This window comes from Somniosus microcephalus, chromosome 28, assembly GCF_052327205.1.
Source record: "Somniosus microcephalus isolate GS21.2 chromosome 28, FLI_Smic_1.0, whole genome shotgun sequence".
In the NCBI taxonomy this organism is placed as follows: Eukaryota; Metazoa; Chordata; class Chondrichthyes; order Squaliformes; family Somniosidae; genus Somniosus; species Somniosus microcephalus.
In genome coordinates, this window is record NC_141014.1 from 14639905 (window position 1) to 14652448 (window position 12544).

General features: G+C 50.2%; 1 protein-coding gene across 1 annotated transcript in view; it reads left to right on the plus strand.

The window, feature by feature from the left end:
* LOC147098983 (uncharacterized) overlaps nt 1-9929 on the plus strand; it is a 411709-nt gene extending 401780 nt beyond the window's left edge. The window contains exon 33 of the mRNA XM_085969501.1: nt 6345-9929. The gene's annotated coding sequence lies outside the window, so the exon portion shown is untranslated. The remainder of the gene's footprint in view (nt 1-6344) is intronic.
* Nucleotides 9930-12544: the final 2615 nt, after the last annotated feature.

The following is a 12544-nucleotide window of genomic DNA, read 5'->3' on the forward strand; positions in this document are numbered from 1 at the left end:
CTGTGGGAATTTAAATTCAGTTAATTAATTAAATCTGGAATAAAAAGCTAGTACAGGAAACTTCGCGATATCCGGCACCGACGGGACCGAGGTGCTGCCGATCTATCAAAACTTCCGGATAGACCAGCGCTAATGTTGAAGGATACGGAGGTTTTCATCTCCGTATCTGACAACAAACACTGTTGCTTAGCAACAGCTTATAAACACTCGGCCCGTACCTTGGAAGCGTCTCTGAAGCTGTTGCTAAGCTACAGAGACGCTTTCCAGAGCCTGACTGTTAAAAAAAAAAAAAAAAAAATGCTAGGAGAAGAAAAAAAACCTAACCAAAACGGCTGCTGATTTCTGCCGTTAGATCGAGGTTTCCGGACATACAGGAAACTTTGGTTTATCCGGAGGTTGTATCAGTAATGGTGACCATGAAACTACTGGATTGGCGTAAAAACTAATGCGCTTTAGGGAAGGAAATCTGCCATCCTTACCTGGTCCGGACCCACAGCAATGTGTTGACTATTAGCTGCGCTCTGAATTAGCCTAGCGAGCCACTCCGTTATACCGAACCGCTACGTCAAAGTATAATCACCGTGGGAGTACCTTCACCACACGGACTGCAGCGGATCAAGAAGGCGGCTCACCACCACCTTCTCGAGGGCAATTAGGGATGGGCAATAAATGCTGGCCTTGCCAGCGACGCCCACATCCCATGAATAAAAAAAAACGATTCTTTTAAGATAGGGTCGATACAGAGAAACTATCAAATCCTTTAATCAGTTTAAACACCTGGACCTCAAGCCTATTATTTGCAACCTTTTCTCACAATTTAACCCTGGTATTATTCTGGGGAATCTGCACTGCTCCCCCTGCAGGGTCAATATACCCTTCCTGAGGTACGGTCCCCAGAACGGAACGTTTTTGACTTCTCTGAGATGAAGCTGTTAGTAGTCACGGGTTAGATTTCTGTGAGCTGACACACAGCCCGTCATCCTTCCCACCAGCTAAGGTTACCCCTTTTAAAGTGGCAGATTCACTGCATTAACTCAGTTGACACGTAGGAACAGGAGGAGGCCATTCAGCCTCTTGAGCCTGTTCCGCCATTCAGTTAGATCACAGCTGATCTGTGTCTTAACTCCATCTACCCGCCTTGGTTCCGTAACCCTTGATACCCTTGCCCAACATGTGAAAAACATGGTGATGGCGTGAATCACGGGGCGTGTGAGAGACACGAAAGAAAGACTTGCATTTCTATAGCGTCTTTCACGACCACCGGACGCCTCAAAGTGCTTTACAGCCAATGAAGTAGAGTCACTGTTGTAATGTGGGAAATGCAGTAGCCAATTTGCGCACAGCAAGGTCCCACAAACAGCAATGTGATAATGACGAGATAATCTGTTTTATGTTGGTTGAGGGATAAATATTGGCCCCAGGACAACTCACCTGTTCTTCTTCGAAATAGTGCCGTGGGATCTTTTACGTCCACTTGAGAGAGCAGACGGGGACTCAGTTTAACGTCTCATCCAAAAGACGGCACCTCCGACAGTGCAGCACTCCCTCAGTACTGCACTGGAGTGTCAGCCTGGATTTTTGTGCTCAAGTCTCTGGAGTGGGACTTGAACCCACAACTTTCTGACCCAAAGGCGAGAGTGCTACCCACTGAGCCACGGCTGACACTTGGAATGTGAGAGAGACACGAGGAATGCGAGGGGGACCCGGGGAGTACGAGAGGGAGCTCTGGGCATGCAAGGGGGGCCTGTGGAGTGCGAGGGGGGCCCTGGGGGTGCGAGGGGAGCTCTGGGGGTGCGAGGGGAGCCCTGGGTGTGCGAGGGGCGTGCGAGGGGAGCCCGGGGCGTGCGAGGGGAGCTCTGGGCGTGCGAGGGGAGCCCTGGGGGTGCGAGGGGAGCCCTGGGGGTGCTGGGGGTGCGAGGGGAGCCCTGGGGGTGCGAGGGGAGCCCTGGGGGTGCGAGGGGAGCCCGGGGAGTGCGAGGGGAGCCCGGGGAGTGCGAGGGGAGCCCTGGGGGTGCGAGGGGAGCCCTGGGGGTGCGAGGGGAGTCCTGGGCGTGCGAGAGGGAGCCCTGGGAGTGCGAGGGGAGCCCTGGGAGTGCGAGGGGAGCCCTGGGAGTGCGAGGGGAGCCCTGGGGGTGCGAGGGGGACCCGGGGAGTGCGAGGGGAGCTCTGGGAATCCGAGGGGAGCCCTGGGGGTGCAAGATTAAGGATTTGAAAGAAAGACTTGGAACAGTGGCAGGTTCTCTCTTGATAGAGAATTCAGGTTCGGCACCAACCCAAGTACAGCTGAGGAAATGGGTTTCCCAGACCTGCTTTGATTTGTAAATTATTTTATGACTCATCTGTATTCTACAAAACAAAAAGACTGAAATATTTTATTTGACATTTGGTGATGCTGAGACACTCAACTCTGGTAAATGTAATAGCATCTCCCAGAGTGGGCGAATGTCACGTGATTGAATACAATCAAACGTCACATGATCAAATCTCCAGGAATACCGGCATCTAAAGTTGGCAACGCCTTGGCTGAGATCAGCTCACTCAGCATAGAGTGGGGGATCAAGCCTGGATTTATCGTCTCTCTCTGGTCCAGCGCAGAGCCACTGGGAAAGAACTCAACTGTTTCATATTAAATGTGAGTTCAGTATTCTACTATTTTTTTAAGGGTTTTTTTTTTGGCCATAATTTTCTCTGTACACTTGACCCCATTAATTTACCACGGCCCCGTAATTAGATTCGCAAATAGTCCCTTTAAATGTCCGCCTTGCTTGTTTAAACAGCGAGTATCTGAGAGAGGCCTACTGAACCAACAAGCCCTCAAGTCTAAGGGGGAAAAATTCGGTGTCGCCCCCCTTCTGGGGCGCTAATGTCGCTAATTTTAGCGCCACGAAAAAATTAGCGCCCCTTCACCTAAAATTCAGTTGTAGCGCCCCAAGCAGGAAGCGCTCCACCTCCTTCCTGGGGCGCTACAACTGAAGATCGCGGCGCTACGTGCAAGAGCGCCAAGCGCGTCGGCACGTAGTGCCACGTCATCGCAGGCCTCCCTCCCCTGATTAAAGGGGAAGGGCCTAGCGCTGCGCGCACCGGGGCCCTGCTGGACCACCGGGTGGGGAGCGGGATGCCGTGAAAAACCACCCGGCACTCAAGAAGCTGAGTGATTGCGGCCGGCACCCCGACGATAAAAGGGGAAGGGGGGCAGGTGCTGGCAGTCGGTCAAAGAAAAAAAAGTGCTGCCCGACACCTGCCCCTTTAAGTAGCTGCAAACCCCCCCCCCCCCCCCCGACCCTGTCGGACACATTGTCCGCCGATAGGTCAGGGAGCGCAACCCAAGTTTGCGGCCGGGGCGCCCTGCCGCCGCTAACCTCCCGCTGAATTTCATGGGAGGCATTAGCGGCGCCGCGCCCAGGCGCTTCGGACTTTGCGCCCCGTTAGTGCCCCTTGCGGGGCTAACGAGAGGCGCAAATCAACCCAATTTTTCCCCCTAAGCATTTAAGGGGAAGCTGGATAAATACATGAGGGAGAAAGGAATAGAAGGATAGGTTGATGGGGTGAGATGAAGAGGGGTGGGAGGAGGCTGGTGTGCAGCATGGACACCGGCACAGACCAGTGGGACCAGTTCTGTGCTGTACATTGTACATAATTCTGTGTAATTCTGCTGCAGCCAATGAGGGAGCTGTTGCTGGGCAGAACATCTTAGTACGCAGGCCCCTCTAGTGGCAAATCTTATATTTAAAAGGAAGGCTGGGGTGTGCTCCAGCACAGACCCCCGAATTTTCGAAACTGTTAGGGCAGAGTCGCTTCGTAAATCTGGTGTGAGCCCACCACGACAGCTTCGAACTCGGCCAGGACTTAGATAGGCCTCGTCTGAAGATACGTACCAGCCCGATCCCAGCATAAGTGGGGGGCGGTGGAGTCCAGACTGGAGACCTGGACCCTCACGGATCAAGGGGCAAAACAATTTTGTTCTTGGTACCATAATGCCCCCTCACCCTGGGCCATCTTGCCCCTACCAGAAGCAATCTCAGCGTCTTGGATACAGGGGTCTAAGTTGTCAGACTGCTTGTCCGACATACATTTCTGGATGAGCAAAAATTTTCTCCAATTAAATATTGGGAAGACCGAAGCCATTGTTTTCAGTCCCCGCCACAAACTCCGTTCCCTAGCCACCGACTCCATCCCTCTCCCTGGCAACTGTCTGAGGCTGAACCACACTGTTCGCAACCTTGGTGTCATATTTGACCCTGAAATGAGCTTCCGACCACATATCCGCAGCATGACAAAGACCGCCTACTTCCACCTCCGTAACATCGCCCGTCTCCGCCCTTGTCTCAGCTCATCCACTGCTGAAACCCTCATCCCTGCCTTTGTTACCTCTAGACTTGACTATTCCAACGCACTCCTGGCTGGTCTCCCACATTCCACCCTACGTAAACTTGAGGTCATCCAAAACTTGGCTGCCCGTGTCCTAACTCGCACCAAGTCCCGTTCACCCATTACCCCTGCACTCGCTGACCTACATTGGCTCCCGGTTAAGCAACGCCTCAATTTCCAAACTCTCATCCTTGTTTTCAAATCCCTCCATGGCCTCGCCCCTCCCTATCTCTGTAATCTCCTTCAGCCCCACAACCCCCCCGAGATATCTGCGCCCCTCTAATTCGGCCCTCTTGAGCATCCCTGATTATAATTGCTCCACCATTGGCGGCCGTGCCTTCTGTTGCCTCGGCCCTAAGCTCTGGAATTCCCTCCCTAAACCTCTCCGCCTCGCCACCTCTCTACCTCTCTTTCCTCCTTTAAGACGCTCCTTAAAACCTACCTCTTTGACCAAGCTTTTGATCACCTGCCCTAATTTATTCTTATGTGGATCGGTGTCATTTTTTTGTCTTAAAAACTCCTGTGTAGCACCTTGGGACGTTTTACTACGTTAAAGGCGCTATATAAATACAAGTTGTTGTCGTCGTCCCAACACGGTGCTCCCCAAATAACTGAGAGCCCACTTGTGGAGGGCCCCATCTCTCCCCGATCCCGCAAACTTCAGCAGGATCCAGTGGTGGAGTTCCAAGGCAGGTGCGTTGCTGGCGTAACCGCCAGGATCCGGCCCTGTTGGATATTCTAGGCCATGGTGTTCAAGGGCAGGGTAGAAGGAGATGCGAGAGGCGGAGGGACCCCGTGGAGCTTCGGCCAGGCAGCGAGGACCCCTCGGCCCTCTAGAATCTGCCAGTGGGGGCCTGTCGTCAGGATTCCAGTCTGAGGTTCAGCGGGACGCTGCTTCTCCTCTGTATGGCGATGGCGCACGTTTATTCTACCCCCCCCCCCCCCCCATAGGGGTAGGCACCTTTTGCCAAAGTCCAAAACTGAACGGGCAGCAGGCTCCTTCCCTGTGTTCTGATCTTTTTATTTGCGGGTGAAAGTTCGCCGAGTCCCTTAATCACTAAAAGTGCTCCCGCGTGAGAAGTAGAAGGGAAAGAGATATTTTTACATTTCTTTTTCTGGGGCATTTAGATAAGTTTCCCTATTCGGAAATAAGAAATAGGAGCAGGAATAGGCCACTTGGCTCCTCGAGCCTGCTCTGCCATTCAATAAGATCATGGCTGATCTTGGGCTCAAAGCCACTTGCCTGATTACAATAACACTCCAAAGTAAGGAAATATAAGTGCAAATAGTAACAGGAGGAGGCCATTCAGCCCCTCGAGCCTGTTCTGCCATTCAGTGAGATCATGGCTTAATTCCACCCACCTACTTCAGCTCCATGTCCCGAAATACCCTTGACTAGCAAATATCTATCGATCTCTGATTTAAAATGATTAATTGAGCTGGCATCTACTGCTTTTTTGTGGGAGAGAGTTCCACACTCTTACAACCGAAGAAGTGTTTCCTAACTTCTTTCCTGAATGGCCCGGCTCTGATTTTAAGGTTATGCCCCTTGTCCTAGATTCCCCAACCTGCGGAAAAACGTTTCTCTCCATCTACCCTATCAGTTCCTTTCAAAATTCTAAAGATCTCAATCATATTACCCTTTAACCGCCTATATTCCAGGGAAGACCAGCCTAGTTCATGCAATCTCTCCTCACAATTTAACCCTTGGAGCCCTGGCAACATTCGGGTGCATAAGTAGGTCTGGGCTTCAAAGATCTTCAGGCCTCAGGAGCCACGTGTGGACAACAGCAATAGTTTGGACACCCGTTACGATACTTGAGCCAAGATGCTGCCGCTGGGTTTAAATCGCCCCGGCAGTGAGGCCGAGCTGAGCGCAGAGAGAGAAAGAATTGAGAATGTTGTAACATTTTTTTTAAAGGGTGAAGGGAAAGCCACTGATCCAACTTTTTGTTTGCTCTTGCCTTCCCTCACAGACCCCTCTCCCCTGGCTCCACCACAGAGGAAGAGAAGTTAGACCCAAAGATCAAGCCTTCAGCACCGATCCAAGGTGGTGGAATTCCCTGTGAATGAGGACGCGCGAGGAAGACTTGCTCCGTGCCTTTGTCCTTCTATTTTTTTTAAATAACTTCTCCGAATGTGGATCACTGCTGTGAAATTAAAACTGAATATATATATATATATGTGTATGCACACAGGTTATCAATTTTAATACCTTGCTGCCTTTGGACCCTGTTCACCCCCCTCACTACCCTCCATCAAAAGGCCTCGCCTAGCTGTTGCCATAGTAACGTTATGCTGCTGCAGGCTTTCAGGCCTACGAGTTGCTGACCGGATTTTTTCAGCAACAGCTACTTGCTGGGAGGCCGCTGCCCCGCCCCCACTCTACTGGACACCCGCCATTGGTCGTCCGACATGTCCATCAGGCGGCTCCCCCGCCAATCCCAGCCAATTGGAAAGCCAGCAGACTCTGCGTTACCTGATTGGATGATTCTTGACCATCGGTCAAGCAGCCTTCTCTTTCCCAACACCCAACATTTTTATAAATAATAAAAGTTTTGAAAGTTTTTTTTTAACTGCCTCGGTGATTTCCCCCCCTCTCCCTGGACGTGCTCACCCAATTCCTGGAGACAACCAGAGCCGTCCTGAAGAGTTGGCAACCCTCGCTGGGGCATCAGCTCAAAGTAAGAGGACATTCAGCAGTCCCTTCACCCACTCTATGTAAACAATGTGTTCAAGGAAAAAGAAAACATTTTTTTTAAAGTTTTTTAAAAATAAGTTTATTACTACTGTTAAATGCTGTGTAAAATACTATTTGGATGGAACATGTTGCAAGGCTGTGACACAATGGATGAGTTTTTGATAATTGCTTATGTGTTTTTTATGAACTTGCCCCATCACGATATTATGTCACAGCCTAGAAGCTCCCTCAAACCCAGCAGTTAGACTACGTACAGGAACATCTAAACAGGAGGAGGCCATTCAGCCCTTCGAGCCTCTTCCACCATTCAGTTTCATCATGGCTGATCTGTACCTTAACTCCATCTTGCCCGCCTTGGTTCCATAACCCTTAATACCCTTGCCCAACCGGAAACCGAACGTTAGGAGGAGAGGTCACCTAGGTATGCGGAGTATCTGCCATGGTGGTGTCAGAGGACGTTTGTTGAAAGTCACATGACACGAAGGACAGTGAGAAATTTCTTTGAGCTTTTCTCGCCTCGCTCCTTTCCAGAGCGTGCTGTCTCTGCCGAGGCATGGTTCCATGGGTTGCGTCTATCTCCTGGTACCTTATCCAAGTGGCCATATTTCATGTGTGAGCCTAGACATGAGCGCTGCCTGGTTATTGGCCACGGGGTCATAGCAGCCAAACCTGATCCTGCCCTCCCCGATAGCCACACCCAGGCACCTCCAGATGGATCACCAGCTACTGAATCTCCGCAGCCTGGTAGCAAGAACCTATAATGAGAGTCTCCGATAGATGCTAACAGAATAGCGGGAGGTTGTAGGTGCTATGTAGGCTCAACTTTTATAAATATCTTTAGTCTTGTAAGTAGAGGATACATGATGGCAGCAGGGGAGGACTTCATAACCTATGAGTGACAAAATCACAAGGAGGGATAGAGGGTCCTATTCAGTTATTTTTGGTAAGCTAGATATCTAACATGTCCATCACCGTGATTAAGAGTTTCCAAGCCAAAACTACAGTGAAATCCATGCACTTAAGGTGTCTGTTTGCTCAATATGGAGTGCACACGGTCTTGTGTGGACAACTCCCATTAACCCAAGTCCAGAAAGTTTAGCTGCACACTGGCCCCAAGCCAAGGCTTAGGAAGCTTCAACTGTTGAAGTTAAATCAGCTAAAGCTTCACAGTTCACCAGCAGGTAACCTTTGCACTGCTTGTCCAGCCATGACCATCTCCGCCTTTTCGGCATTGGCTTGGAGAGTTACCTGGGAAAAGTCGCAGCCTCCAGTGATAGATCCATCCCTCAACCATTAATGAATCAGGCTGGCTGGTCCATCGCCCGTAGTGCCTTGGGTCATTGTGAGCCTGTCCAGCTCCGCTCCTGAACTTCCAAATCTGATACAACTCAATTTCAGTCTTCCATTCTTCCATTGCTAGGAATATCAGCTTGGAAGCAAGCAGACCCCTCCACTGCCTTTAATATGTCACGCTGCTTGTCCGACATACAGTCCTGGATGAGCAGAAATTTCCTCCAGTTAAATATTGGGAAGAACAAAGCCATTGTCTTAGGTTCCCGACACAAACTCCGTTCCCTAACCACCGACTCCCATCCCGCTCCCTGGCCACTGTCTGAGGCTGAGCCAGACTGTTCGCAACCTCGGTGTTCTATTTGACCCCGAGCTGAGCTTCCGACCCCATAACCTCTCCATCACCAAGACCGCCTACTTCCACCTGCATAACATTGCCCGTCTCCAGCCCTGCCTCAGTCCGCCTGCTGCTGAAACCCTCACCCATGCCCTTGTTACCTCCACACGCGACTATTCCAACGCTCTCCTGGCCGGCCTCTCACCTGCACCCTCCATAAACTGGAACTCATCCAAATCTCGGCTGCCCATGTCCTAACTCGCACCAAGTCCCGTTCACCCATCACCCCTGTGCTCGCTGACCTACGTTGGCTCCCAATCCAGCAACGCCTCGATTTTATAATTCTCATCCTTGTTTTCAGATCCCTCCATGGCCTCGTAGCTCTGTAACCTCCTCCAGCCCTACAACCCTCCAAGATCTCTGCGCTCCTCCAATTCTGGCCTCTTGCGCATCCCTGATTTTAATCGCTCCACCATTGGTGGCCGTGCCTTCAGCTGCCTGGGCCCTGAGCTCTGGAATTCCCTCCCTAAACCTCTCTGCCTCTCTCCCCTCCTTTAAGATGTTGCTTGAAAGCTCTTTGACCAAGCTTTTGATCACCTGCCCTACTATCTCCTTATGTGGCTCGGTGTCAAATTTAGTTTGATAATCGCTTCTGTGAAGCGCCTTGGGGCGTTTCACTGCGTCAAAGGCGTTATAGAAATGCAAGTTGTTGTTACGCCTCTGTGCCTGCCGCTCTCTGACCAGCTATCGTAGGAGCAGCCTGGGGCTGACTCCGTCTACCCACTCCCCCCCCCCCCCCCCCCCCCGAGTGGAAGTGCCTAGCCTCCATTCTCTGCCATGCCATGGTAGAGTGGCAGCGTTCGTGCGTGAGAATCCCACACAAACATGCCACCATATGGCATGGGTATCGGAGACTCCACATTTCAAGCTGCCTGTTCCATTTATAAATATGCTTCAACTAAGTCAGTGTTTTCTACATCAGATGGAAGCTCACAGCCTTGGGCAAAGAACTCCGTTCTTCCCTGTTGATACCACGGGTTACAAATTGACACACAACCCAGTTTAAAATGCATTAAAAAGTTACAGTAACGTGGGTGAGAAGTGTGAAGCACAGCAGGCAGCTGATGATGTATCGAGGAGGCTACTGTGTGATACGAAATTATTGTACTATCCTGAAGAGTATTTTCATTGTAGACCAAACCAGAAAATAAATTTGTTAAATGCGAGTGAAAACTCAAGTGTTGAACCGTTTGTGTCTCAGCAACGATTAGGCGTGAAACTGAGGCAATGAGTTGCCTGAAAAGTAGAAGAAGTGCTCGAGAGGTTCAGTGGAGTCTAACACTGCCCTTACCCGGAGACACAGCGCTCTCACTGCCAGCTCTCCAGACCCTTTATGAAGAGAGCTGGTGGCACAGTCACAATCCAGGTTAATAACATAAGAAATAGGAGCAGGAGTGGGCCATCCAGCCCGTCGAGCCTGCTCCGCCATTCAATAAGATCATGGCTGATCATCGACCTCAACTCCTCTTTCCTGCCCGATCCCCAAATCCCTTGATTCCCCTAGAGTCCAAAAATCTATCGATCTCAGTCTTGAATATACTCATGACGGGGCATCCACAGCCCTCTGGGGCAGAGAATTCCAACCCTCTGAGTGAAGAAACTTCTCAGTCCGACCCCTGGTTCTGGAATCTCCAGCCAGGGGAAACAGCCTCTCAGCATCTACCCTGTCAAGCCCTCTTAAGAATTTTATACGTTTCAGTAAGATCACCTCTCATTCTTCTAAACTCCAGAGAATATAGGGCGATTCTAATCAATCTCTCTTCATAGGACAGCCCTCTCATCCCAGGTTACAGTGGGCTGAGGCCACAGTTTAAAGCTAACCTCTGCCCCCAATTTTTTCGGACAGCGGGTGCTGGTAATGATTCTGCTGTTAGCTCCTCCAGACCCATCTTTTATTTCTTTACTTGCCCCATTACCACCCCCTTTTGCCTTGCGTCATCATCCCTTTTGTCATTTAATCATTCCTGCTGTCCACCCTATCACAATTCCTTATTCCCTTTTGTTCTTTTTCTCCCCCCCGCCCCTTTCCTTGCCTCTCTACTTGCTTAAAACCTGTTACATCTCTAACTTTTTCCAGTTCTAACGAAAGGTCATCGACCTGAAACGTTAACTCTGTTCCTCTCTCCACAGATGCTGCCTGACCTCCTGAGTATTTCCAGCATTTCCTGTTTTTATTTCCGATTTCCAGCATCTGCAGTATTTTGCTTTTGTTAATCAGAATCGAGCAAATGGTTGCCCACGACAACGCCAATGAATTTCTGCATTGATTTACAATTCTGTGTAAAATGCTGCTCCGAGTGATAACGCATCACTAACTGCAACAAGTCACTTACCCTGTTCATAGTCCAGTCCTATCTTGCACTAATTCACCCACGCAAGCTATTGGGCTGGGGTTGGATGTGATTCAGATGGTGTTAAGGCTGAGGGAGCTGTAGACTTCGTTAGAAAGAAAGACTTGCATTTCTATAGCGCCTTTCACGACCACCGGACGTCCCAAAGCACTTTACAGCCAATGAAGTACTTTTTGAAGTGCAGTCACTGTTGTAATGTGGGAAACGCGGCAGCCAACTTGCGCACAGCAAGATCCCACAAAGAGCAATGTGATAATGACCAGATAATCTGTTTTTGTTATGTTGATTGAGAGTAAGTATCGGCCCCAGGACACCAGGGAGAACTCCCCTGCTCTTCTTCGAATTAGTGCCGTGGGATCTTTCACATCCACCCGAGAGGGCAGACGGGGCCTCGGTTTAACGTCTCGTGTAGTGAGAATCTGGAACTCGCTACCACAGGGAGTGGTTGAGGTGAATAGTATAGATGCATTTAAGGGGAAGCAGATAGTTGCATGAGGGAGAAAGGAATAGAAGGTTATGCTGATCGGGTTAGATGAAGAAAGATGGGAGGAGGCTGGTGTGGAGGATAAACACCGGCACGGACCAGTTGGGCCGAATGGCCTGTTTCTGTGCCGTGCGTTCTATGGACCATCAGCGATGGGAAAAAATTCCATCTTCATCTGTGTAACCAGTGCCAGCCACAACTCTAGTACGATAGCAAAATACTGCAGATGCGCATTGTTCCACGGAAGCTCAACGTAAACTTGAGGAACAGCACCTCATCTTCCGATTAGGCACTTTACAGCCTTCCGGACTCAATATCGAGGTCAACAATTTCAGATCATAACCTCGGCCCCTATTACATTTTTACTTATATATTTCTTTTCCACCCCTTTGTTTTGGGTCTTCCCTTTCCCCCACCCCCTTTCCTTTTTTTTCTCTCTCCCACATGGCAGCTGTCTCTCATCCTGCCAGTACACTTCACACCTAATCTGAGCCATCTTTGTCTCCACTGTCCTATCACCAGCTCATCTGGTTTTGAATACCTCTTAATGTCTCTTTACTTCTCTTTTGTTTTATCGCAGCCCGGCCTTCGATCTATTTTATTTCCTTTCCAGTTTTGAAAAAGGGTTTCGACCCGAAACGTCGACTTTTAATTTCTCTCCACGGATGTTGCCTGGCCTGCTGAGTTTTTCCAGCATTTTCTGTTGTTATTCCAGCCACAACTCTTGCTGGTCAGGTGTACGCAAAGACGGAGGGCCAGGATCTCGCTCTCTCTACCCCAATAACGAAAGTTGACCCCTGAGCAGCGTGTCCCCTACTGCACCTGTGGGACCATCGCCTTTCACCACATCAGTGAATGAGCTCACTAATCTCATACCAGCTGGTGCTGAACGACGGGTGGCACTCTGCTGCCGACTCCGCCCTGCTGGGTTCCACTGCCCCACATTCACTTTA